The sequence below is a fragment of the Sciurus carolinensis genome, chromosome 9, assembly GCF_902686445.1.
Source record: "Sciurus carolinensis chromosome 9, mSciCar1.2, whole genome shotgun sequence".
NCBI classification, from domain to species: Eukaryota; Metazoa; Chordata; class Mammalia; order Rodentia; family Sciuridae; genus Sciurus; species Sciurus carolinensis.
In genome coordinates, this window is record NC_062221.1 from 78,025,714 (window position 1) to 78,052,681 (window position 26,968).

General features: G+C 34.2%; 1 protein-coding gene across 12 annotated transcripts in view; it reads left to right on the forward strand.

The window, feature by feature from the left end:
* The window catches only part of Zbtb20 (zinc finger and BTB domain containing 20), a 793,136-nt gene that overhangs the window by 363,146 nt on the left and 403,022 nt on the right, over positions 1 to 26,968 (forward strand). For 2 of the 12 annotated variants that reach the window (XM_047564566.1, XM_047564568.1), the window contains exon 1: positions 5,564 to 5,878. The exons of 8 other annotated variants lie outside the window; for them this stretch is intronic. The gene's annotated coding sequence lies outside the window, so the exon portion shown is untranslated. Of the gene's footprint in view, positions 1 to 5,563; positions 5,879 to 18,502; positions 18,561 to 26,968 lie in introns of those variants that run through there. 2 more of the 12 variants (XM_047564569.1, XM_047564567.1) reach the window with 2 other exon arrangements.

Consider the following 26,968-nt stretch of genomic DNA (forward strand, 5'->3'; position numbering starts at 1 on the left):
GTACAGGACAAAAATGGAGAGGTGGGAGGTGGGTATAAGGGGCACACTTTAGGAACATGGCTCTCCCAAGTATGAAAAACTGCTTCACCAGTTCTGGTTCTAAGAGCACATATATAGCATTTCTGCCTACTCATTAATGAATGCATTTTATCTTGTATATCATTCAACAGTCTACTTAAATCACTTCTCCTGATTATGTTTTCTCATTACTGGGGTCTTGGATCCACCATAAAATGCAGTCAGCCACACAAGTAAAAGGCCGTACTACATCTTGTCTTTTAGTAGTCTTCTTTCATTAGTTTCTGAATATGCTTGGAAACATTAACTTCATCATATACTTGGATATTTTCAACTCGGTTTCACTAATATAATTGAAAATCAACTTTAGTGGCTTCCTAATATCATATTTCATTTATTTGTTTATTCTTAATTGACTAATCCTGTGTATTTTGGGAGTATGATGTGATGTGCTGATCTCCATATAGTTTGTCAGAAGATTCAATCAAGCTAATTAATATATCCATCACTTCATCTGTCCGTAGGAAATTTTTTTGAAACTCTTTTGAATAGATTTTGCAATATTCTCTATTCATTCCAATACACTATTGGATGAAAACCCTAAAGAGGACTGTTCCCACTTTATAGTTGAAATAATGGAGATACTAAGTGCTAAATCTGTTATTTAAGATCACAGAAAGTATTAGTGTCATTCTACCTACTTAATTTTTCATTCTGACACTCAGGGATTTAGGGCTTTAGCATATGCTCCATGAGGTGATCAAAATACTTGATCCACATTTTCTTGATAATATCATTTGGGGATCATAGAAGAAAGACAGAAAACTGAGATTTAAGAAGATATTAAATGACTTGTAGCAAATCACATAGCAAGGTCACAGGGAAACTGATACAATCTTGGACTTCACCCGTGAACTAGCCATGACTAGTTTTTTGACAAGAAGCATTTTTCTCCTTTAGCGAATCCTGATATTCACATTTGTGAAGCTTGCTGACTTTCACTAGGAAAGCAATGCCTCAAGGAATACGGAACTCTGAAGTTTATGTTTTTAACCCTCAACAAGTACACAGCTAAATTTTTTGATTGCCACCTTAACAATTTTGAATATTTGAGCTCTAAAATTCTTGTTTAGGCATAAATCTAAATTTGAAACTGGGTTTAAATTACCTTTTTCTTCCTTCATTAGGTAGGTATTGCTTAGTAAAGCATTTACTGTTAGATATTCATATATATATATATATATATATACACATGCACATATATATTCATACATACATATTCACATATGTATTTACTGTTATATATATGTATATATAGATATATATACATCACTTAGTAAGTAAAATTTTACTGTTAGATATATGTAACATGTATTTGAAAATACATGTTTGGAAATTGTTAGATCTTTGGAATTTGTCTGGGAAAAAGTTATAAAAATTGCTGTCCTTTGAAATGTCTATAGCAACCTCTGCTTATTGTTATTTTCAACTAAAATATGAGATTTCCCTAAATAAAGCTAGAGTGAGACAGCTAATAAGTTAGAGAGACCCAACGAAGCCAAAGTTTTACTAAGTTGTTCTTATCCATCCAGGTATCCTAGAGAAAGGGGACATAGTCTTACACACTTTTACTTTTTACCAATTAGGATTTTCAGCTGAAAAAGAAGCAGATCCTAAAAAACTCCAGCTATCCAGGAGACATAGTTAGGTGACTGTCCCTCAGACAATACCTATGCTCATTTAGTCATCTACTGGTATCCCCATCAAAACTAATCTCAGGCAAGAGTCATAGAATAAAGACCAATCATGGAGAGACCAGGAAGTCACTATTCCAAAGGAGACCTCAAAAAAAATAAAATTGCATACACATGTAAGTGCCTTCATGAAGTCCTCCAGTGGTCCCTCCATGATGAAGTATGCCCATTTCACCAGGAAGTATCTTATAACCATAAGTAAATGTTGTGCTCCATGAATATTCACTTCATGATTTAGGATAAGAACTGGAGATAGCTGGACTTGGTCAATGTCTAGAGAGAAGAACACAGAGAGGGCATCGAGTACCTGGAGTTAGAGAAATACTTGTGGTTAGTAGCATGGGTTACCTGAGGAAAGCATGAGCTTATCCTGTGTTGTGGCCTCCCTGGTGAGTCTCAAAAGATATTTTCCATCTCCTTTTAATAAAGTCCAACATTGTATGAATCACTTGGAAAAGTAAGAATTTATTATTAACTGATAATCCCTCAGCCATCTATCTCTGTTTTGTCCATAGTCTCTGTCTCCTTGAGCACAACCATTTTAGGTATACCATTAACATGCTCAGAGGAAAACTGACCGGACTACCAAGTCTACTTTACTTTAGTTGAAATTTATTTACATTTATTGTTTAAGGCAGGTGTAGATATCGTGTGTGTCATTTGATTCAGAAATAGTAAATCTTGACTGTAGGTGTTAAGCTTTAACTCTGGGTGCTTTAAATACCATATATTGCACACCTCTTCTGGCCTGGGCTAGATTCTATGCTGTGTACCTTAAGAATGTATCTCCTTTAATCTTCACATTTAATCTTCACAACAAACCATTTTAGAGAGAAGAAAATTAAACCTCAGGGAACCCAATTAATTTGACCCTGGTCCTACAGCTTCTAAGTGACAAAACCAGAATTCAAACCTAAGTCTTCTGACTCTTTTTGGGGGGGCACTAGGAATTGAACTCAGGGACACTTTACCAATGAGCTACATCCCCAGTCCTTTTTAGATTTTTTAAATTTTATTTTGAGACAGGGTCTCACTAAATTGCTGAAGGTCTTGCTCAGTTGCTGAGGCTAGGTTGTCCTCAAAGTTGCAATCCTGCTGCCTCAGTCTCCCGAGTCACTGAGATTGTAGGCATACTCCACTGCACCCAGCCAGGTCCTTCTCTTTTTAAATCAGTATCTCACTCTGCTTCTGACAATGCAGATTCTGAATTATCTTTGAAAAAGTCTTTTAGTTTTAATAAGGGAAAGGGGACTGCCATAGCATGTGATACTCTGGTGCTAGTTTAGGTCACCTAAAAATATGCCTAGCCCAAGCTAATTGTCAGCTTGTCTCCCAGAGCAGCCTACTAGGCTGTTGACACCATGTGACATTATTTCCCAGACATATTTTGTTAGAAACAGCTCTTATGAGATATAGGTTTAACTCTCAAAATAATCTCAAACCACCTGAATATTCCTAGATTAAAAATATTAACAAATATTATGTGTGACTATGAAACTATTAAGTAATGAAACTGATTTTTGATGGGTATTAGTGCATAGTATCATACTGCATATCCATCTTATGAAACTTGTAAGTTTCATAAGCTATTAAATGCAGATTGTAATAGTATCTGCCTCATAATGTCACTGTGAGGATTAAATGAGATAGTATATGTGAAGTCCTTAGGTCAGTTGTCAGCATCTAGTAAGCATTCAAGAAGTGTTAACTATTTAAGAATAGTTAACATGAGCATTACAGGAATAAAAATAAAATAATCACCGCTAAGTGCTTAGTAAATATAAGGATCTCAATAAATATATATTGAATGGGTTAATGAAGTATATAAATTATTTAAACAGCTTGGTGCTACTGATCTAGAGTAAGTGCAATATTCTGGCTGCTGCCTCATACTTTGAATATATGCAACAAAATGTTCAACATGATTAAGAACTGTATTCACTTTCCAAGAGTATTTTCTGGCTTGAAAGAGTCTTTTGGGGGATTTGAGGGTATCATTTCTTCCTTTCTTATCTTTTACACCCTTAGTACCATATAGAGTATTCTCTCTGGCTTGAGATATATGTGTGACTACTAAATCGATATTGATTTCCCCCTTCTTTTAATAGTCATGCAGATATGATTTATATTATGGTGCTGTGAAAACAGAAGCTATACAAGTATGCACATGGTAAAAAGAAATAAATGACTGGAAACCATAAAAAGGCAGAGGTGTGTCCTGCATGCTTCCTGTTTGTCTGAGACAACAGAAACACATTGAAAGTGAAAAAGACAATGTATGTCACTATTTGTGCCAGCATTCAAGATGCTACATACTTTTCCAATGATGTCAAGACATAGTTTTGGGAGGCATTTTTTTCCTTAATAAATTTGTTTTTAGGTCCTGAAATACTTGCCATCTGAAACGTTTATCTGAAATTATCGTGCATTAAACCCCCTACTTCCTAGAACTGGTAATCTGATTCTAGTAATAGTTTTAGAAAGGGTTCAAAGGTTTGCCTCTCCCTAGAATATTCTCCCTACCACTGGAGCTCCTACTTTACTTTAGAAATAGTTCATACATCACTTCTAGGAGCCCCATTTCATGCCTTTATTCATACTTGTGTCTTTACCCTTGCTATGCTATGTTAGTTTTCTGTTTAGATGTAAATTTTTTTCTTTTGGAGGATAGTGATTAAACTGTGAACTTCCTGAAGACAGAAGCCATGCATTATGCATCCCTTAAAACTCAGTATTATTCAGTTCCTGAAATAGAGTAGCTGCTCAATAAATATGTAACCAATAAATTAATAAATTTCAATCACACACACGTGAAAAGGGACATGTATACAATTTCCTATTCTTTACATATTTCTCAGGTGCTTGGGAACTTTATGAAAAATACCTCTGAACATATTAACATGCTTCTGAGTACTCCAGTCGCTTTGAGGAACATTTTATAATCTTTGGAAAACAAATGTTCCTCTTGTTTTTGTTCTTTCTTTTTACTCTGACGGTCTCCTTTGCACAGTGGACTCAAGTGTGCTGTTGATTACGGATTGGTTGAACCACACAGAAAGTGTTATGAATCTTTATTTTTGTTTACACACTACCTGTTTGGTGATTTTGTTCAAGCACCTAATTTATATATTTCTAAAAAGTAGATGAATTGTGTCAGTTAACAGAAAAAGTCTTACTTTAAGTTAAAATTCTCAGCCTATAATACAGTGTGTGCCATATAGATAGGTGTCAATAAATGTTTGTGGAATGCCTGAACAAATCAGACATTGTCACTAACTGTTTTGTGGATGAGGTTTGAGACTTTTTTTAAAAGCCTCCGTGAAATGTCCAGTTTCGAACAGCAGGATAAGAGAAAATCTGACACTCTCGACTCATACTTCTGTGTTTCCAGACTGTTACACAAGCTCACTGAGAAGTGTCGTATATGTCTGATTTCTCAACTTCACCCTGCAGTAAACTTTTGCAATCCAGAGGCTAGAGACCTCTTTTGTAAATGTTTTCTGCCCAGTGACGGTGTTGGCACCAGGGAGGCCCTAGCAGATAAAGTGGAGGAACATATGGCTTCCATCTGAAGACAAATTGGTGGACATAACGTGGTAATTCAGCCGCGATGTCCTCTATATTGTAAACTGAAAGAGTATGATTAGAGGTGTTTATAAACGGCGTCTGAATTCCCCCACACCCTCCCCACCCCCTTTCCACTGTATTTTTATCAGCCTGAATCATAGCCATCCAGCGTCCTAGTCTCACTGTGTTATTTGTGAAAATGGCCAGCATGAGGAATTATTAATTAAAGCTAACAAATCACCCTGACGAGCTGTGCCCTGGCATGGCTGAAGGTTGATTGGCGAAAGTGTTCTCCTTTGGAGAAAAGACTTTTTGTGCTCGTGACGCAGTCAGGGACGGATTATTGAATATGCAAGTTAGAAGAAAAATCACAGGACAAGCAAATTGAGTATTTACTGGCAAATAATTGCTCTCTTAAGCTGTGGCTCTCTTCCTAAATTCTTAACATTCCCGAGGGTTAGAAAGAAACACAGAAAAATGCATCGGTACAGAGTACATTTCAAAAAAAATACATAGACTGATGTTTCAGACTTGTGCAGGTAAGTGTGATTGTGTGTGCGTGGAAAGTGAAAGAACAAGGGAAGCAAGGGAAAGATAGGGGGGAAGCATGACTGCTAGTCTGGTGAGTTTTTTTTAATCAACTTGTTTATTGGAATACTGCTCAGCATATTTCTAAGTTGAGAATTTAGTTTCAGTGTTATATTTATTGTGAAAGTTAGAGACGTGAGAAGAGAGGTTTTTCTTAAAGTTGTTTATCAGCTGAAGAATATGTGACTGTTTTGTCCCAATAATAGTAATAGTTTTCAACTTTTCTCAGATATTTGTGGATATATGTAAAAATGTTCACTTGCTTTAAGATTTGTATTTTCAACGTTGTTGATTATGACGCGTCTTAACAGTGTCTCAAACACATTTGGTTACAACTATTGCATTTATTTTTAAAAGTAAACACTGTTTTACACCACTACGAAGCTAGTCCCTGTTGACAATTTCTAAAGAGACATGAAAGTTTTAGAATAGTTACTTAAACTTTGGGCTTCTTTAATAGTCAGTGTCCTTACTGTCGATTGTGTGGTCTTTTATCTGGAATGTTGATCAGACTACTGAGTTTGTGGGTATCGTAAGATAGGGGAGACTAGTTTAGAGGCTTTTTCAAAACCAAATTTAAGTACATAGAAAAATATGAGTATAGAAATGAAGGCTCATGTATAAAATGTAGACCTTAAGAAATAGAGATACTTTTATAAGTACAGTTAGGTTATGTGAACAGCATTATCAAAATACATCTATCCTCTAAGGATGAATTACATATTCTGTGAAAACCTAGAAAATGTGCCTTCATAGATAACAGACTGTTTTTGAAATAAGAATAATTGGCTGGAGAAATAGCATTTTAGGGTTGTAATAACTATGAATAGCATTGATCTAAAACAAAGGCATAAACATAATTTAGACTAAATTAACTAATTAATAATTGCAAAATACTTTAACAATAAAACATCTACATGGTAGTAATAAAAATTGGAATCATAATAAAAATAGAAAATCAGGCAATCATAGAATTAAATCAGGTGACTCATAAGGTTTTAGAAAATCAAAATTTTAAAATATAAATAAAACATTTTGCCTTCTAATCTATTCTTTGAACCATACAACATTGTACTAGATAGTATTTTTCCTTACTCTATTTTACTAGAAATACAGTTTGTCTTAATATGTAGAATAGAGCTCCAAAGAAAGTTTAGAAAAAATATTTTTAAAGGTTTAATTCCCACTGGATTACATTCTGTCCTCAAATTTCAAGAGGCAGGCTCCTTAAAGGTTTTTGTGACTATTTGAGGGCAAAATTTGGTCCATTATTTTGAAATAGCAAAGGGGGCATTTAAAGCATATGTTCAGAGACTAAACCATCTGCCTGCTTTATTATGAATACCACAGAATTATGAGAACTTGGAAAGGCTCAAAAACTGAACAAAGTCCTATGAAAGATTTTAAGAACACAGCACTCTGATTTTAAAACATATTTTGCAATCACTTACTTTTACTATGTATTTTATTGGTCTTCTGTGGGAGAATAGTATCAGTACCCTTTTTGATATATGGGGAATAAATGGCAATGTATAGTTGAGTGACGTGAATCTATGGCAAGTTAATGGTGATCCTTTCTAGAGAGAAAGGATTTAACCCACTAAATCTAAATACCTTTGGGGTTTTGGACTTATCATCAGTGAAACTCCCAGTGACTTAGGGAAACATAATAAAATGGTGACTGTTGGAACAAAAATGAAGTCCAGCTGCTAGCTTCTGGACTATCTACAAATGAGTTGCAAAAGACATGCAGAAGCCAGACTAAAGAGCAGTTCTATAATCCAACTGTGATGTAATGGAAATATGAATTGGCTATTGGTTGCCTCTGCTGGGGGTGGGGAGGGCCACAGAAAACAAATAACAATTGCAAACTGGCATTATACCCAGGTGGCACTGCTATATTCCTTTGGTATCTGGAAGGATATGCAATTCAGAAATTAGTAAAAGAACAAAAATCATATTTAGGTTCCAAATAGTAATATTTCCACCCCAGAATGGTCATTTGAGGACAATTCAAGATGATTATCATTTGTAAGGTGTCTAGTGCCCAGGAGAATTGTTCTATCTTATCTGTGTTTAACTAGAATTAGCCTGAGATTGGCTGGTTCGTTATGAGAAGAAAATGCAGAAACCAGACAAACTCAAACAGAATGTAAGTTTTCAGTGTATAGATGGCATCACTTTTTGTTGCTTAATGAAAATTATTTGATTAAAAGTAATAGAAACTAAGGACTGATGTGTTTGGTTTGAAGATTCGAAGTAAAAAAAAGTATGTATCTTGTATAGATAATTTTTAACAAATAAATATTTTCAGAATCATACATTTTGATAGACTGATTAAGGTAAGAACTTTATATTTTATATAAAGACTGAACACAAAGATTTTAAATAACTACAGTTGGTTTTCAGAACTAAAAGATGTCAAAATTATCTGGTACTGGGAATGCCTATGTTTGATTGCCAATGGATTCTCTCATGATGGTATTTTAATTTTGTACCTCCATAAATTATAGTACTATAAATAATCAAGTAAGTCTATAATGTGTTAGCCCAAAGACTATGAGATATCTCTTTTATTTTATGAGGTTAATTTTAATTTTTGATTTGGGATGTGTATGAGATATATATTAAATGTGCATGCATGCACACACCTTTTTTGTGAGGGTGAGGTTATTTCTAAAATCCTATTTCAAGAAAGCAATGGAAATGGCTGATAGAGAAAAATAAACAGATAAAAAAACAAAAGACATGAATTGGAAGTAAGTAGGTAATAAAGACAAAATAAAACAAAACAATAAGCCAGGATAAGGATATAAAAACACCATCAAGAATGAGGTCAGCATACACACTGTGTTCAGTGAAGAACTATGCAGTTGCCTTAGACTTTCTTACAGCCAAGTCAAAAAGAAAAAGCATGACAAGTTATGCAATTTACAACATCCCTAAGAATAATAAAATAATTTCCATCATTCGTCACTAAAAATGACAGACTGAATTTTAGAGAAGTCAGTGCTAAGATATTAAGACAACTCCCACTGAAAATAATTATAGGCTGCAGAGACCTAAAGGTCAGGTCAGACACAGAAACAACACCTTCCATGGGATGTGAATGTAGAAGTAGACTAGAGCAATCCCTTTCTAATCCTATGGCATATGTTTCTAGCAAAAAAAAAAAAAAAAAAAAAAAGAAGAAGAAGAAAAGAAAGGAAGGAATTGTGTTATACTGTTGACAAGATCAAGATATGGAAAATAAGGAGTTAAGAGAAGGAGTAATTTTCAAAACTACTTCATATAAATATATAAATTATATATATACATATATATATTAACAGCAAATCAAAGACTTAGAAGGCCTCTACTTTTATAATAAGAACTAAAACACATTTTATCATATAAACCTCTTGAATCAACATTACTTTCCTGAATTGTACACAAAGGATTGTTGTGTTACTGACATTCTTATTCCACTTTTACTTCAAGCCTACTGTCAGTCTTTTTGAAGTTTTAAAAAGAGTCCTTTCTGGTGATAAACTTAATATTTATCACCCTTGCATCATCCTCCCTTGCTTCATTTTCAAAAGTCTTAGCAAATTGCCTAGTTTTTAAGGGATAATTTTTATGGTTAAGTCACATTTAATAGAATAATATTCTTTTTCCACATTGAAAAAGTGAAGCATAAATATTTTTCTACATTACTCTGTAGTCTAATCCATAGCAAGTAGCACAAGGACCACCTGTATGAGGATTACTAGGGCACTTGTTAAAATAAAATTCTTGGATCACTTTTGAGAACTTGTGAATCCAAATCCTTGAGGGTGGAACCTAGGGATTTGTAGTTTAGGAGACTACCCACACAGTTTGTATACATTAAACTTTGAAAGCAAGTGTTTTAAAATTGTGACTTAAAATATCTAGTGTATGAACATAAGATAGTAGGATTTCCCTCCCAGAGTTGTTGAGGGTTCATTATGTGAACATTAACTAAAACACTAATGCATATTCAATAATATATAATGATTGCCTGCTAATAGAAACAGAATTATCTAGCTTAGAAAAATGTTCTAAATTTGAACTCTTTAAGCCACATCTCACCTTTTTATAAAAAATTCCTTCCTTAATTTTTCTACCTATCATTTATTGAGAATTACTATTTTCTAAGTCATATGTTGGATCTGGGTACCTGAAACACAAAGATAAATAAAAGAATGTATTGGTCTCTTGTCTTAATAAACTCATAAGTAAGCCAATTTTATTGCTGGGATATTATCTTATCTAAATTAGAATAACTATGAATTGCCATATAGTCTCCTCTTTAAGTAAAACTCAAAGTTCTGTATATCACCATAAATATACATTTGACAACAATATCATATTGTAGTACCCAACTACAATGTACAAGGTGTAAAACATAAGAAATTCCATTTTCTCCAATGAAGGACTCTATTACCAAAAGCTGGAATGACCAAGCATCATAGAACATTCTAATTCCATTTCTCCCATCATCCATCAGTGGTGTGTTATCAGGGTCCTTTATGAGAGAAAAAGAGAAATGTATGGGTACTCTAGACATTTTGAGAACTTACATGTTTCTTTCGTTGCCCCTCTGGCTCAGCTGATCTGTAGGAAATGCTGGAGCTTAAATGGTGGCAGCCTTTCTAGTTGGCAGATGAGGCACAGCATGAAGGGGCCCAAGCGTCTCTGACCTGGAACTCTGTTCCACAGGTGATAGCAGTGCATGAAATTGGGTATTAACAGGCTAGTGGGACATATTGCACATGAAGGAATTAATTAGGTGGTTGGTCTGAGGAACAGAATAAGAGCTTGCAACTTCGTTGGTGGTTCATTTGTTTCCTGGAAAAGTTTTGGGGACATACTCCCCCCTTATTATTTCCAAAATACCAGAAATATTGTGGGAACTTCAATATATTTTTCCTTTGTTTTCTTCCTTTTCAACATATACTTATTGAGAATCCGTGCCATACTTTCTTCTAGAAACTAAGAATGTAGTAGCAAAATAATGTTTCTAGTTTCATGATGTTTAAAATGGGAATAAAATTACTAAAATATAAAACATGAAGTAATATAAGCATAAAAATAATGTACTTCATTTTTTAAACATGTTTCCTGTGTTCCCTTTCTATTACCCCTGTGTTATTTCATGGTGTGTGTGTGTGGGTGTGTACATAAATATATACAATCCTTCACCCAACAGTAAAGACTTCCGAACAATAGACCGGTCAATTCAGGACACTGTTGTGGGCAATTCCTTTCCACGGGGACCTGAATATAATATAAAAGAAGACACAAGTTACCTGAGAGGACCACAAAGCATACATAGTTGCTCATAAGATCATTCTTCTTCATCTCTTTGCTTGTTTTAGTGAATATATGTCCTGGGTTTTTTCATTGAACTGAGTGGTGGGTATACAGGGCACATAGAAGGCTTTGAGGTAATTTATGGAATCAGTCTTGAAGGGGTACTTAACTATGATAGAGAAGATTGATAATTAATGGTAGTACGTGACTTTGATAAGGTTCCATGGAAGCCAGAGTAAGGAGTATTATCCTAGAAAGGGCTCGCCAACAGAGAAACAGGAAAGGCTTCCCAGGACAAATTTTAACTGAAACTAACAACCTAGTAGTAAAACAAAACAAAAAGGATTTTTTTGAAGTAAGGTTCTAATTTTTCCCTTTATCGACAAAGTAATATATGACCATGGTGAAAATATTTTAGACATTAGGAAAACATATTTTTAAAAGGGGAGGAGGATTACTTGTTAACTCACCGCTTAGCAGAACCTTTGTTAACATTCATCAGACACTTTTTGAAGCATGTGTTATGTTCTAGGGTTAGCCAGTCAGCCAGTACTTCTCAGAAGGGAGCATTTTAATTGGCAAGAAATATGAATAGCAGTGACTCAAACTTTTGAGTTAAGCTGTCTTCAGATTTGGGCTTACAGACCAAATAGGCCCCAACTCAACTGATGTAGATTGAAGAGTAGGAATGCAGTATTCTGAACAAACATTGTAACACCTGTCACAAGCTCTGCCTGGAGTAGATATAAAAGTCACACTCCTTGGGGTCAAATCCTAGTTGTACCTCTTTTCTATCTGTGATCTTGGCCAAGTTATTGGGTTTTCACATTTCAGGGTACCTCTCTATAAAATTAGATTATTAATAGTACTTACCGCATGCAATATTTTGAGAAATTAATAAGAATGCATAGGAAGTGCTAATCACAGTACTTGGTGGAGAGCAAAATATTCAATAAATGTCATCATTAATACTGTGATTACTATTTTGATTATTACTACTACAATTATTTTATTACCAGGGAAACTTGCTGAAAATATGTTTTGTCCAGTACAGCTCCATTATTACTACTGACAAAACAATTCAAAACACATTTCCTACTGAGGATGGGTCAGAGATATTGTCTTCGCAATACATATTAGGAATCTGGGTTTTATAGATGAAAATCATAATATGATTTATCTCAGTAGATAATGATATTTTGCAGACTAAATTCTGTTTCTTGGTAGAAATGATGTCTAAACCTGCCTTAACTACCCTAATGTCACAGATTTTGTTTCAACAATTCATGATTAACTAGGTTTGTTTTATTAAAAGGAACTTTTAAATCCAAAGCCCCAATGTTTTTCAGATAGTGCCATACCTTTCATTATACTTTGATGATAAAGTTTAGAAATACAATTTTACCTAAAGAGAGCATCTTCAGGAAGAAGGTTCAATTGTCAGAACTGTGTCTTGTTCATGACCGTGAACAAAGATCACTAACCTAACAGGTATCACATACTAGTTTATTTAATTGAATTATATTTTATTGGAGAAAGCATGTTCTGTGGAAGTGTGAACTTAAAGAGAATGACAAATAGAATAACAATGTATTTTTAAAAAACCTGGAACTTGAAATCATTTAATTCAATTTTTTTCTTTTTTTTTTACATCATACATACATCATAAATGGAGTATAATTTATCATTTTTCTGGTTGTACATGATGTAGAATCCCACCAGTTGTGTAGTCATTTATGTACAAATGGTAATAATGCCTGATTCTTTCTACTATCTTTCCTACCCCACTATTCCCTCCCCTCCTTCCACTCCCCTCTACTTAATCTAAAGTAACTCTATTCTCCCTAGCCCCAACCCCTGCCACCCTTATTGTGAGTTAGCATCCTCAAATCAGAGAAAACATTAGGCCTTTAGTTTTTTTGGGATTGGCTTATTTTGCTTAGCATGATATTCTCCAGCTCCATCCATTTACCAGCAAATACCATAATTTTGTTCTTTTTAAAAGCTTAGTAATATTCCATTGTGTTTATATACCATATTTTCTTTATCCATTCATCTGTTGAAGGGCACCTTGGTTGGTTTCATAATTCAGCTATTGTGAGTTGAGCTGCTATAAACCTTGATGTGTCTGTGTCACTGTAATATGCTGATTTTAAGTTCTTTGGACATAAACTGAGGAGTGGGATAACTGGGTCAAATGGTGGTTCCAGTGCAAGTTTTCTGAGGAATCTTCATACCACTTTCCATAATGATTGCACCAATTTGCAGTCCCACCAACAACGTCTGAGGATACCTTTTTCCCTACATCCTTGCCAACGTTAATTATTGCTTGTATTCTTGATGATTGCCATTATGTTTTAAAAAGCAATTGACAACACATTATATTAACTTTTCAGAATAGCAGCCTTGCATCAGTATGAAAAGCAGATCTATATCATGAGAAAAGCACGGACTCTAGTTACACAGAGTAGACTCCATGTTTGGTTATCCGCTCTGCCATTTACAAATTTCATAAGCACAGACAAGTTTGTGTGTGTGTGTGTGTGTGTGTGTGTGTGTGTGTGTGTGTATGTAAGTCCTCAAAAGGAAAAGGGATCAATAATATCCTCATTTTTGTGTGTGTATGGTCCCTATACCAAGTAGAGTTCTGGGTATATAATACTCAATATCTTTACCAACAGCAATAACCACAAAGATAAGACATAAAAGCCATGTGTACAATGACCATAAGCTCATTAATATATATGAGTATGTAAATAATGACACTTGAAATTGCTTAATGTTTGACACACAGTAGGAAGTATGTATATAAATTTGATCTATTTAAATGCCTGCATGAAAAGATTGCTTTAATTATTCTAGTTAAATGAAAATGCAATTCAGAAATCCAAAACTCACTAAATCTTTTTAAAAATGATAATAAAAGCAAAGACGACTCAAGGATTTGTTACCAAAATGGCCAAATAATTTGGGATTAATGCAAATAAATAGCAGGCACCACACTCCACTTCAAATACCAAGAAAAGGGAATTAACTTGGAAAACTCTTAGGTGACCCCTAATTTGAATAGTATTAATTGGAAGCATTTTAAAGATCAAAGGCTATTATTGCTAGTTGGAGTTGTAGCTACATATGGAAAATGGCTGCAGAGATTCACAAAATAAAAATAGTTCATTGCTAAATTCGAAATTCTGTTAATGTCACAAACAGTGGGATGTGAAACACAAATGAATTGTGATGACAGTTGAATACCAAGCTGCCTATTTTTTTCCCCCTCAGAGCTGCCCGTATTTGGCTTCATATTTTCCTCAGTCCTGATTTAACCCATCAATATTTGTATTTTCTGTAGCTAGCACCACCTTCTAATATATCACTTAAGAATTTATTCCTAAATGCTTCTCAATTCCTAGGAATTCTGTTCTTCCTTTTCTCCCTACAGATGTGTATTCGTGAATCTTTTTTTTTGCCTTACACTACAAAGTCCAAGCTTTTAATACTTTTAACCAACATTCTTATTCAGTTCTACATTGTTCTTTACTCTTCCATTTCTCTTGAGTATTTAAAGTGTCATTCCATTCTTCTTGATCTGCAGGCAGTTTATATAGGGCAAATTTCTTCTCCATGTGGCTTTGACTTGGGGCACTTGCTGTCATCCTGATAATTTGCATTCATTTCCTACTATAGTTTTTTAAAGCCTGTTTTTTCAAATGTCACTCTTATCCTTTATAGTAGAAGGTCTTTATGATCCTGGATTTGGGGAACCAGATTTATTTTATGAACCAAATAGAGCTCCCTTTTAAATGTAGCAATTCCACATAACATAAGCTAGCTTGACCTTTGGGAAATGTCATTAAAAAAAAAAAATCTCTAAAGACTTGCTGAAATGACCAAATTATTTAGGCTTAATGGATTTTGTAGTATGGATACCAGACCTACCTCACAAAGCAACAGTCCTGGCTAAATATTTTTCATTTGGATTTTACTACATATGGTGATTTGGCTGCCATTTGTTGAGTGACCTCTCTTTGCCAAGAGTTTTACATTTTACTATTATCTTCATTTAATAGATCAGAAAGTATTTACCTATAGAGGTTATATGACTTGTTAAAGGTGGAAGCCAAAGTTCTAAGACTCTAAAGATTGCCTTTTCTTTATTACCATAGATCTAGCTCTGGTTATAGATTTACATTATTTGCAGTGGGGAGTTTGTAATATAATTTAATTGGGGGCATAACCCATCTGAATAAAGAAAGCAAAGTGATGGTGAGACTATATTGTGCTGTCATTTTGTTGAAACATGAACATAAGGCTGTGGATTCACTAGATCTACAGAAGGGAACAGTGCATGACTATAGGCAACTAAATTTGCCTCTCCCTTGGTTTCAGGGAACATGTTTACAAATTTTGAAGAAACTGGGACTCGAAATGAGTGGTTCATAAAACAAGGGTTTCTTCCTTCTCACAAAACTCTCCTATGATTTCTCTCAAGTCTTTTTCTCCAAAACTAAATTCTCATGATTCTCAGAAAATATACCCTGTAGACCTTTTTCCCATCAAGTTTTTAAATGAAGAACTGTAATTATTATAATTGTTTGCTACTTTTATAAAGTGAACACAATACATTTTTAATCCATTCAGCATCAATCTATGTGTTTCTCTCATGAGGCATAAATGCCACTTTATGTTTATATACCACTTTATAGTTTAGAAAACACATGCCAAAAAAGTAGCACATTGTCTTTTCTTCAGGGTGACTGAGAAAAGGGACATCTCATTAAGCAGTCGTTGCCACAAACAGTAAAGCAGTGGTGAGACTAGCCTTCAAATGGAGAATATTTTTCCATGGTAGTGCTTGGTCCTGGTTTTCCTCTTTGCCTTGGTTCATTCGCATCACTGAATTCACCAGGGCACTCCAAATCCCAAGAGCTTTGTTTTGAACGAGGACTGAAATTTGTATAAATTATCATAGTTTATAATTTTGTCACTACTATTTATTTCATTTGTGTCCTGAAATTTCTGTGGAATTTAGAGTAAAATTTTAGCTAAGAGAAAGAAAAACAGAAAGACAGGAAAGAAACTATAACAAAAACCCAGGAACAATCTCTCTTCAAATGTTCTCCTAAAAAGAAAACCATAAAACCTTTATTGTGAGATGCTAGGCTTTTGGATTACACACCAGGAATGTTTTTCCTGGGCTGTGTCTCTCATGTTCACCCTTCCTCTGTTCACAATGAATATTCAATTTCCTTCTCTCAGACTCTGACAGTTAGCAATTTTGATATATCTTCACTGTTTTTATTGCTTTTTAATTTAAAGTAAAGTAGATGTTTTTTGCTTTCGCCTTTTGAAGTTTCAAAAAGTTTTCTTGTGAATTTGTCAAAAATCACTGTGAAAGGAAAGACCTAACATTCCTATGTACATGTAGGAATATACCAAAGTGACTCTCATCATAATGTATATCCACAAGATACTGATAAGAAAATCTAAAAGTAAAGAGCAGAAAAGTCAGTAGAAAAGAGGAAAGAACCAGAATAAGGAGGAGAAGGAAAGGGGAAATACTGGGTAAATGCTGTAGACTGAACTTGAGCAAATTATATTCCATGCTTTTTAAATTGTGTCAAAATAAGAAAAGTTTAAAAAAATCACTGTGAAACTGCCACAAATTCTGTATTTTTTAAAAAAAAGATATTGCCATATTTTACAAATCTGAATTTTACTAGGTATTTTCATCCTTCTCTTAATCCCAAATATCTTCAACCTTTATTCATCCCTTTAAAATATGGGTCCTGATCCCAGGAACAGTGGCATATCCCCCTAATTCCAGTGACTCAGGAGGCTGAGGCAGGAAGATCACAAATTCACAGCCCAGCTGGGCAACTTAGCAAGACCTAATCTCAAAATAAAAAATAAATAAATAAATAAAAAGGACTGGGAATGTAGATCAGTGGTAAAATGCTCCTGAGTTCAATATCCAGGTCCAAAAGAGAAAAAGAAAAAAGAAATATTGAGTCCTGGAAATAGAAGTAAAAATTTACAATAGCTCTAAAAGATTAGCATGTTAAAAGTCAAATTTAGCTGTTCTAGAGTCTAATCAAAATTGACTTCCTGACATGCTATTTCTAACCTATCCTTTTCACAAGTATAAATATCACATAGGTAATAATATGTCATCACAGACAGTATTATAAAAATATGTGGGAAAATTCTACATATATGTCCCATCCCCTCACCACTCCCCTGAACTGTTGACAAGAAAATAAATATATTTCCAAATGTAGGAAATAATTTTCTTGGTAAATTTTAACATTTTTGTGTATTGATATTCATATTTGTGAAAAATATTGAAGACCTAATGACCGCTTTCTTCCCTTTATCTGCATTTGTCTCAACTAATAAATTTTGAACATAGATTCAGTATGGTCATACTCCCAATCAACCCGCATTTAGAAGCAATGTTCTAGAGTATGTTTGTCTGCTAGCATGACTCCACAAAGAAAACGAAACCAACCCTAACAAAATTCTGCTTGTAACACAGAGTAAAATGAAGCTTGCAACAACAGTTTTGAGAAATGGTTTGCACAGTGACTAACCACCAATTTTTCAAATACCGCTGAAGCCACTTTAAGCTTAGAATGGACAGGCCATGAGAAAAATCAATAAAGGGAAAAGAGCTCTGTCACAGATGAAACCGAAAAATACTGTTAAGACCAGGTCCCTCTCCAAGCATCTATTATCGCATTCCACTAAAAGGTGTTGAAAAAATCACCCAACTTCTTCTAGAATGAAGTGTCCAGACAAGCATGCCTGTAAATAATTAAAAGAATAAACTAGAGTAGAAAAAGCAGAATGGGGAGAAAAATAATTAAGCTCTGAAAATGTTGGGTGTATCGAAACTAAAAATCTAAAGGAGGGAAAGAACCTATTCTTCAAAAGAAGATGCTTTCCATCCTTCGCCAGCAGCACAGGATTGACAGTGTGGTAATAGCAGCCTTTTGGATAGGGCTGCTGGGAAGAACACTGTCTTCACTAAGGCTTCACTAGATGTTCAGTCGCCCAGGGCAATATGAGCAGTGTGTCCTTGTTTCTCGAATTGAGTAAACCAAATCAGGATGAACGACACATGGTTTAATAGTTAACTTTTAGAACAAGGGGCAGGGAGATGCTTTTATACCATAGTCCCAGCTTTCATTCCAATCTCATTACCGAAGTCTGTTCTGAGAGCATTTACAGCTTTCCGGAGAGTCCGACTTTGGAGGAATCCTGAAAATGGAAATATAGCTTAATGGCATCCCTGTCCTGGAGTCTCCCTTAATACAGGTGAATCTGTGATAAATCATGCTCTAGAACTCAAAGCATTGCTATTGTTATTATTATTATGAGTCTTTTCTTATGTTGGTAGTTGTCTATTCATTTTCCTATGCTTAGAAACACATGAAAGTTGTGTGAATATGCAGAGTTGTTTTCTATGAGGTTCTCTGAGGAAGTTTGTGTCTTCTTCCAAGATGGAAATCTGAGATATTTTGAAATATAGTTGGATATACTAGCCCAATCCTGTTTTTTAAAGACCTGGGAGAGAAAAAAAAAAAAATCTAGACAGAATCTGTCATTTCATAAAGGAACAGAACAAAAGAAGGGAAAGAATTGTATCCTTTGGCTGATTCAATTTTCAGTATTCATTGGTATTTGGTTGGTGGTCTCTTTTATCATGTCTTCTGTTTTCTCAGAATCCTAATCAGACATTTCCCAAATGGCTAAGGGAATCTCCTGGACTCTCAGCATGTTCTTCATCACTTCTTAAAGGGAGTAACATGAACTAAGGTTTTAGTGTACTTAATGAGCAGACACTTGGGTTATGAACAAGCATTGAAAAATAAGAAAATTGAGTACAATTCATGGTAAATATTGAACTCTGGGAACTGTTGGAAGAGTCTGGAGTGGAGTTAATGTTAGTATTGTAGCTAATCTAAGCAGCAACAGTAACAACAAATAGCAAAACCATACTTCTTACTCCTCCTCTCTGTCTCCATTAAAAAACAAGCAACACTATAAAAATAGCCCAGCAAACAGAAAGAGCACATGTCTGTATTTTTGGTATATGATCATATATCTTTATTGTAATTCTACTGCCACACATTAACAGAGTTATTTATCTGTGATTTTTCTCAAAGATTGCCTTTGTGCATGTCTGCATAGCTGCTCTAATAGTGTTACTATTTTCTTCATTTTGTCCTTTTATTTGAGCTCTTTATTTCATGCATGCAAAGAGGCTCTTTTTCCTGCCTCTTTACACACATTCACCATTTCACTAGGACAGATGGGTGTTTTTCTATATAATGCCTTTTAAAGTGAGAAGACAGCAAGAATAGATTTTGTACAATATTTTACCAGTATTATTGAAAAATTAGCTTCTGTATATTCTATATACACACACAGCAGCTGCATAAAATGCAAATTCTATTCATGTCTGATCTCTTCTGCATTTATTATGGTGTCTATTGCTGTAGCACCTAAGCACTTTATGTTATTTCCTCTTACTATTATTTACCACCTGATCATTCCAAAGTGCTTTTTACAATCAGAGAATTTCATTAACAACCCATTCTCTCGCTCTTTGTTTTTCAGCACCCTTGCATGTAAAAGTATCAGGCATCTTAGTAGCTATATCAGATAAATTACAGTAAAAAGATAGAGTGCTTCTGACAGGAAAGTGGGGGGGGGGGGAGAACCATTCCAAAGCATCTACTAAAATTCAGTTTATGCTTTACAGTATCCAAATATGTTATAGGAGTCTATATATCCAAGCGAAAACTCAACCCAAAGGTAAGCACTTTTATCTCTCATGGTTTCCATGATTGCAGTAGTCAGAAATGTGACACGAGGAACAGGTACTGTCTGCACTTCATATATAGAGGTGGGGGCAGTTGTACTTTCTCACTGTCAGAAGCTTGTCATTCCTGTTGACTCTTCAGCTGCTTAGTCCAGAGCTATAGAAGTCAAGCTGTTCTGGAAGATAAAAAAAAAAAAAAAAAAAAAAAAAAAAAAAAACTATTGTAGGGTAGAAACTTGTTTATTAAAAGGTTCATTGTGATTATAGAGGAAGGTGCGTGGTTGGTACCTTAATAGTTTGATTGAATTAAAATCAAGTTCATGATGGGGTTTCTTTTTCAGCTCTACTCCTTGCTTTCTCTTTGACTCCAAGCTAATTGCATAACCTCTGTTTGACTTGTGCCTCGTCTACACATGCAAAGTGAAATTCAGAAATGAGGTTATTAACTAAGGAAAGTAGGCTGTAACATTATTTCTCTAAATATTTCTGAGAGAGAACTTGAAATTTCTGATTTATATAGATAGTTATCAAAACTTAACATTTTATGTACCATCTTCTTGTATCCTTAGAAAACAACCCTGTGGAAGTAAATGTATCAGAATCATTTGGAGGATTTACTTAAGTGCAGATTACTACCCCTGCCCCCCCACCACATACTCTGATTCTAAGTCTAGGGTAGAAACTGATCATTTCATTTCTAATAAGTTCCCAGGTGAGGCTGATAGGGACCACACTTTTTGAACCATTGCCCTCAGGGAGATATATGAGAAAAGGAAATCAAGGTTCAGAGTGCCTTCATGTCATGGCAGTAAAACAGCAGAGTATAGACACAAACATAGACCTTCTGACTTCAAATTTTACTGTCTTCCCACTACAGACATCTTTTCTTCACTTCTACTAGAGACATTTTCACGTTACCTTTGTGTTTTGGACGACTGTCAGTTGCCTTGAGACCCTAAGTAGAACAGCACTAAAAAGAGTGGTAATTGGGTCTTTTCTTCTTAGATCTAGTAGTTACTCTTACTGGATTTGTGAAAGGAGAGGAGGAGGTGATTCCGAATTTTAGTGATTAGTTTAGCTAGCCTTATACTTTCCTTTAGGGAATGTGAATAATTAACCTGAATCTTGTTACTCATCGTAGCCTAGAGATGAATGTGAGCAGGTTTCTCTTTGCTGGTCTTGTGACCAAATCCTGACAATGCTTTGTAAAAATTTTCCCCATGTGTATTACTTCTCCAAATAGTCGTTCTGAAAGAACATGAAAGGGTGAACATAGTAAGGCCAGGGAAAAGTCACTGCAAAGAGACTGAGGACTCTTGGGTTCTAGTGTTACCTCACACAGAACAGAGCTGCTGAGCTTCATGAGAAGCAGTATGACACAATGCAGTGGCTCCCCACCTAGACTGGGTGCCAGGGTGACCTAAAGAGCTTTGAGAGGAACATCCATGTCTAGGCCCATGTATAGGAAACTCTGATTTATTAATAGAATAATAGGAATAGGATTTGAGTTTTTAAAAAGCTGCACAGATGATTCTAATGTGTAATCAGAATTAAGAACCACTGGCCTAGTGTTTGAGAGTCAGGTTTTGAAATCCAACCTAAGTTCATATCTTAGCTCTTCCACTTAGTTATTATGCAAGTATAACTTGTTCAAGTTATTTCATCTCTGTTGGCTTTAGTTTTCTCATCTGAAAAATGCAAATAATAACACTTGTCTTACAGGATATTTGTGAGAATTAAATGAGATATGATACATTTACTTAGTAGTACCTGGCTTATGGTTTGCATCCTTTACATGTAAGCTACTGTGATTATTCATCTCATCTTTCTTCTACGTAAAGTGAGGGGAATACTTTAATATATGAAATGGAGGAAAAATAGCTTGGGATCCTTTATAGATGCTTATCTGTCACCTTGTCCACAGAATCCTACTTAGTTCCATTTTGTCCTTCTTACTTCCTACATATGTGTTCTTTAGTTAAGTGCAATCATTGACATACTTAACCATTATTATGACACTTTACAAACTGTTACTACTCTTTCTTCCTCCTTCCCATAAAACAGGAAACTTGAAAAATACAAGTCCACTGAAATCTCCCTATGATAGGTGGTTAATGTGTAGGTTTAAGAAAATAAAAGGCAGAACTTTACAAACATGTTTACAACTAACATGTCCCTACACTTGATTGCTATTTTACTGTAATTATGCACTGTAAGAGTTCAATTATTGATAGCTTTCATACAAGAGAAGAAAAGGTGCCACAGTTTACAGGTTAAAGATGATTGCAACCTGCTAATTCCTTCATTTGCCCTGATTTTCTCCTATAAATCTTAAGCCTTTTTGCACAGATGAGTATGTAACTTTTTTTTTTCCAGGAAATTGTGGTTTTATAAGCCTGTTTGATTATCTCTACCCATGTTTGCTAAGCTATACTTTCCATATCATTCTATATCATCAATTTTAAAAAATTGATCCTTTTTGAAAAACTACCCTTTGCATCTCCCTTGAAGTAAAAATTATGATTTTGAATGGACAGAGAGGAATTATTTGACTGTCCAATAAAAGTACAGATGGTTCCATTTTCCTTGACTCATCTCAGCACACATTAGGTCACATGCCTGAATTTGGGGATTTTTGTAGCACTAGGTCATTTGCGGAGCTTTGGTGCACATAAAAGATTATTTGCCTGGCTTTTAAGTTTGTGGATCTTACACTGTGCCTGGCATGGAGATAGGAAGGACTTTTTTTTCCATTAAACTTTTTCACTCTGTTTTGAAAGGAAAAGTTGAAACAGAGTCCCTACTGAGATTTTAACATGTTCCATGGTGGTAACCATAGGAAATAGGGAAACAGGAAATTTTTGGACAGAAGGAAGCCAAGGAGTCCATCTCAGCCTGTCTTCACCTCTCAGATACCAGTTGGAATCTATGATATTATTTTTATCTAGGTTCATATCTGATGCTTTGTATTTTTGCAGTTTTCTTTGTGATAATAGGGAAACATTGCTGGCAATCATCATGAAAAAGATTATTCTCTGAACAGTACCAAGTTCCTTCTTCTGGACAAATCAATGGAAACATTCATTCAGATGCTAATAAGCCTAAATCATGGAAGTTTTCATTTGGAAAAATCTATGTTGGTATTTACAGGGATTCTCAAAGGATGTCATGATAGAGACCATGTAAACTCCAGTTATGGAGAAAAATTATTTTTTGCACAAAAATATGAAAACACAGAATGTTAACACATTTTTTCTTCATCAAATTTGGACATTTAAATTCACACACACACACACACACACACACACACAAATGCACATATATCCTCCATTCACTCTACTCTCCCTCCACTCACTCCCTTTTCCAACTTCTGGAAACCCAAGACACAAATTTACATTAGCTTCCATGTTTAAATGATCCAATAAACTCAATTAAGTGAAAGTTCTTAATAAATATATTAAAATTCTTCCCTAAAAACTGAAATATACACATTTTGATGCATGTTTGATATTTGTGTGTATGTGTCCTTCCTAACCATAGGAAACATCTTTCAAATAATCTGTTCAATAAAGTTCCACTGAAAATTTGTCATTTTATGAGCACTATATCTATTCTAATGGTTTCTATTTTCTTTCATGATATAGTAGTTATTATGAATAAGATCCTAGAAATGGCACTTGCCATTGTTGATATAAATAGTGAAATACAGCTAACCAAGTAGTAGTCATGCCTAGTAGTAAATTTTAATACATAGTTAAATTGCCTTTTCTGTGCCTACATTAGCACCAAATCTTAAAATGAATTATGAAAATTCAAAATGATGTTTTTTTAAAAAAAATAACACCATTTCAGAAATATTACATCACAAGGTTAGCATTAGCATCATTATTATTACTATTTTTAATGTAACAACCTCAGATTCCTCAGATTGCATAATCTTACACACTCATACAACTAGGTTTTTCTGTAGTCCATAAAATAAACATCATGTGTGCATAAGTTCAGATGAAACATCTCAGAGATAAAGAGCCCATAAAGTGAACATGTTCCACAAGGCAGAGGAAGGTTTCCCCAAGGAGAAGTTTAAAAGGGAGGGTAGTTTGGCATCAGAATGCCTGTGTTCTAGTTCAGGCTGCCATCAAATGAGTTGCCACTAAATGATTTACTTCCCTATGCACCAGTTTCCACATCTGACTCAATGGCAATTTACAACCTTCTAGATTTTAATAATGATTGAAATAGTTAAGGCCATAAAATTGTTTTGAAGTGTTAAATAGTACATTATGATTGGACTCTGTAAATACTGGTCAAGTTTTAAATGGGATTTGGACCCAATTATTTAAAAAATTATCTAGTTGCACATGATGGATATTATCTCAGCACTGCCAATGTAATTTGAAAGCCTCAAAGATTTGCACAAATTTACCACAAAGAGCCTAAGAGAAGGGCCTGACTTAAGTAAAGTCCTGTCATGGTAGGCTATACTTCTTAAACTAATAGAAGAAAGAAGAGGAAGCAAATATCATGATCAGATTTGCTATTCACTTGAATTCTCTGTGTTTGACACAAAGGATGGGTTTAAAGAGCTTTTCTGACAATGGGAAGCAGTGATGGGATAGGAGAGTTTTGCCATAACAGTATAGTTCTCAAACTTAATTATAAGTGCTGATTCTAGGGCCATATCCCTGTGGATTCTTATTCCATGGTAATTCCTGGGTAGCCTGTGATTATTCTTAGACCCAGCTCCCCTAAGATTTGGTTGTTGATGTTCTGGAGACCACACTATGAATTTTCTGTCATGATCATTCATTGTACTATCATTCAGGATATGTGGTTTCTGGTTATGGGCAGAACTGAAGACATTATTTAATATTCTATAAAGCCCCACAGGCAGAATGTTGTTTTTTGTTTTTGTTTTTCCTTCCATAGAAATCCCATATCTTTGAAAGTTTTTGTTTGTTCCTACTAAATTTTCATGCTTCAGCTTTTAGGAAAGAATATGAATAGATCTGTTTTGTCAGAATTTTTACTTAATTGACATTATAAGATCTATCAGAATAGAGAATCTTACAAATTTTGGTATTTTGTGTTCTCTTTTTTTGCATGTGCCCAGATGTCCTCACAAAACTAAAATGAATTTTTAAAATATAAATGAACAGTTCCATTTAATGTATTTATTACATGTTGTCATACTAAGATTATGACATCTGATCTAACTGCTCTAAAATTCTTGAGTCCATAAGTGTAACCAAGAAACATCCCCATTACTAAGAAATTTTTGTCATATGAAAAAAAATCTCTCTCTTATTCCACATATTCAATTCCCTTGTCATTTTACTTTATAAATAAATAACAAACCAATTTGGCACATGCCCACCGATTAAAAATAAAAGTTGTCAGAGTGAGAGGAGAAAGACAAAAATATGAATTATTAATTATAATATTAAGCATCACAAAAAAGCCTAACTTGAAATGACATCAACTAAAAAGATTTTATCAAAATAAGAATGGGACAGTGATTTATTCTTTATCATATAATTGCATTATTATTTTAAATCATAAATATATTTACCATATCTAGTAAACTAATATCAAAGTTGATGAAAAAGTATTTTAATGAAAAATTTAAAAGTTATTTATAGTCTCATAGCATAAAATGGAAACATTATTTTTAAATCATATAGTAAATTATCATATTTACCTGATGATTATTTCACTATAACATTATACTCCTGGATAAGTTATTTTTCAATTGCTTGCTACTAGAAAAAGCAAGAGCTCCTAATTAATACAAAGGATGATATTTTTCTTTTTGAAATGATTTTAGAATGTTGCACAGTTCATATTGTAATGGGAATGAATTTTTTTTTCCTAAATAGATTGAAAAAAAAATATGCATTAAATATCAGTTAATAATGCAATGCAGGTTTTCAGCAGAGTAGAGTGATTTATTCCCAAGAAGTGAAGGTGTTAGGACTATCATGAAAATATTTCCCCTTGTCTTCTGAAAACAGTTCTATAATATTTGCAACTGATGAGTGTGTGTGTGTATGTGTATGTGCGCACATGTGTGCATTTGTGATTCTTCAGATATTAGCTTTTTGTTTTTGGTAACTTAAATGTTTTATATATGATAAAGTTTCATTTGTTTTAAGAAATGTCTAAAATTTCACTTGGAAACAAAGGTAATTATGAAAAATTCCTCACATTTTGAATAATCTCACAGAAGTTACCTACATAGATTCTGAGAAAACTTCTTTGCTATTCCCATAAATAGCAGTTTGGGTTCTGTATTGTAGGATTTATTTTAACACTGTAGAAAACTTCCTTGACTTGTGTTAAGTTTGCTTGTTCCATTTCAATTGGTTTTGTTCATCTTGTCTTGATAGTTTATGCTCTCAGGCGTAATGTTACATTACCATCTCAATTTCCTTGGCAGTATTTTTCGTTTTACTTTTTAAGTGAATTTAGAGCTCATGGAAGTTGAGAGGCTGTTCCATATCCAGGCAAAAGACAAAAAGTTACATATCCGCAGTCATTTTTGCTCTAAGCCAACTATTTTGGTTTTGTTACCTGCATGAAATATTTTTCAAACCAGAAGTCCTTAGTGTTGTATTTAAAAAAAAGTTGTGTCACAGATTAGCTTGGTCCTATGTCTGACAACACAGGTTTTCATTTTAATTTGTCTTGGCCATGAATTTCTAACTTTGACTCTTAAAAGCATACCATCCTCATTACTTCTGCCATCACCACCAAGCATTTGTTATACACCCCATTTATACTGCTGTACCAGGTATTGGTCCCTCAATACAGGGTATGCAATAAAGAAATCTAATACAGTAAACATTTTAATTTATTTTATTTCTCATTCTATTCTTAATTATAGTGCCCATTTGAT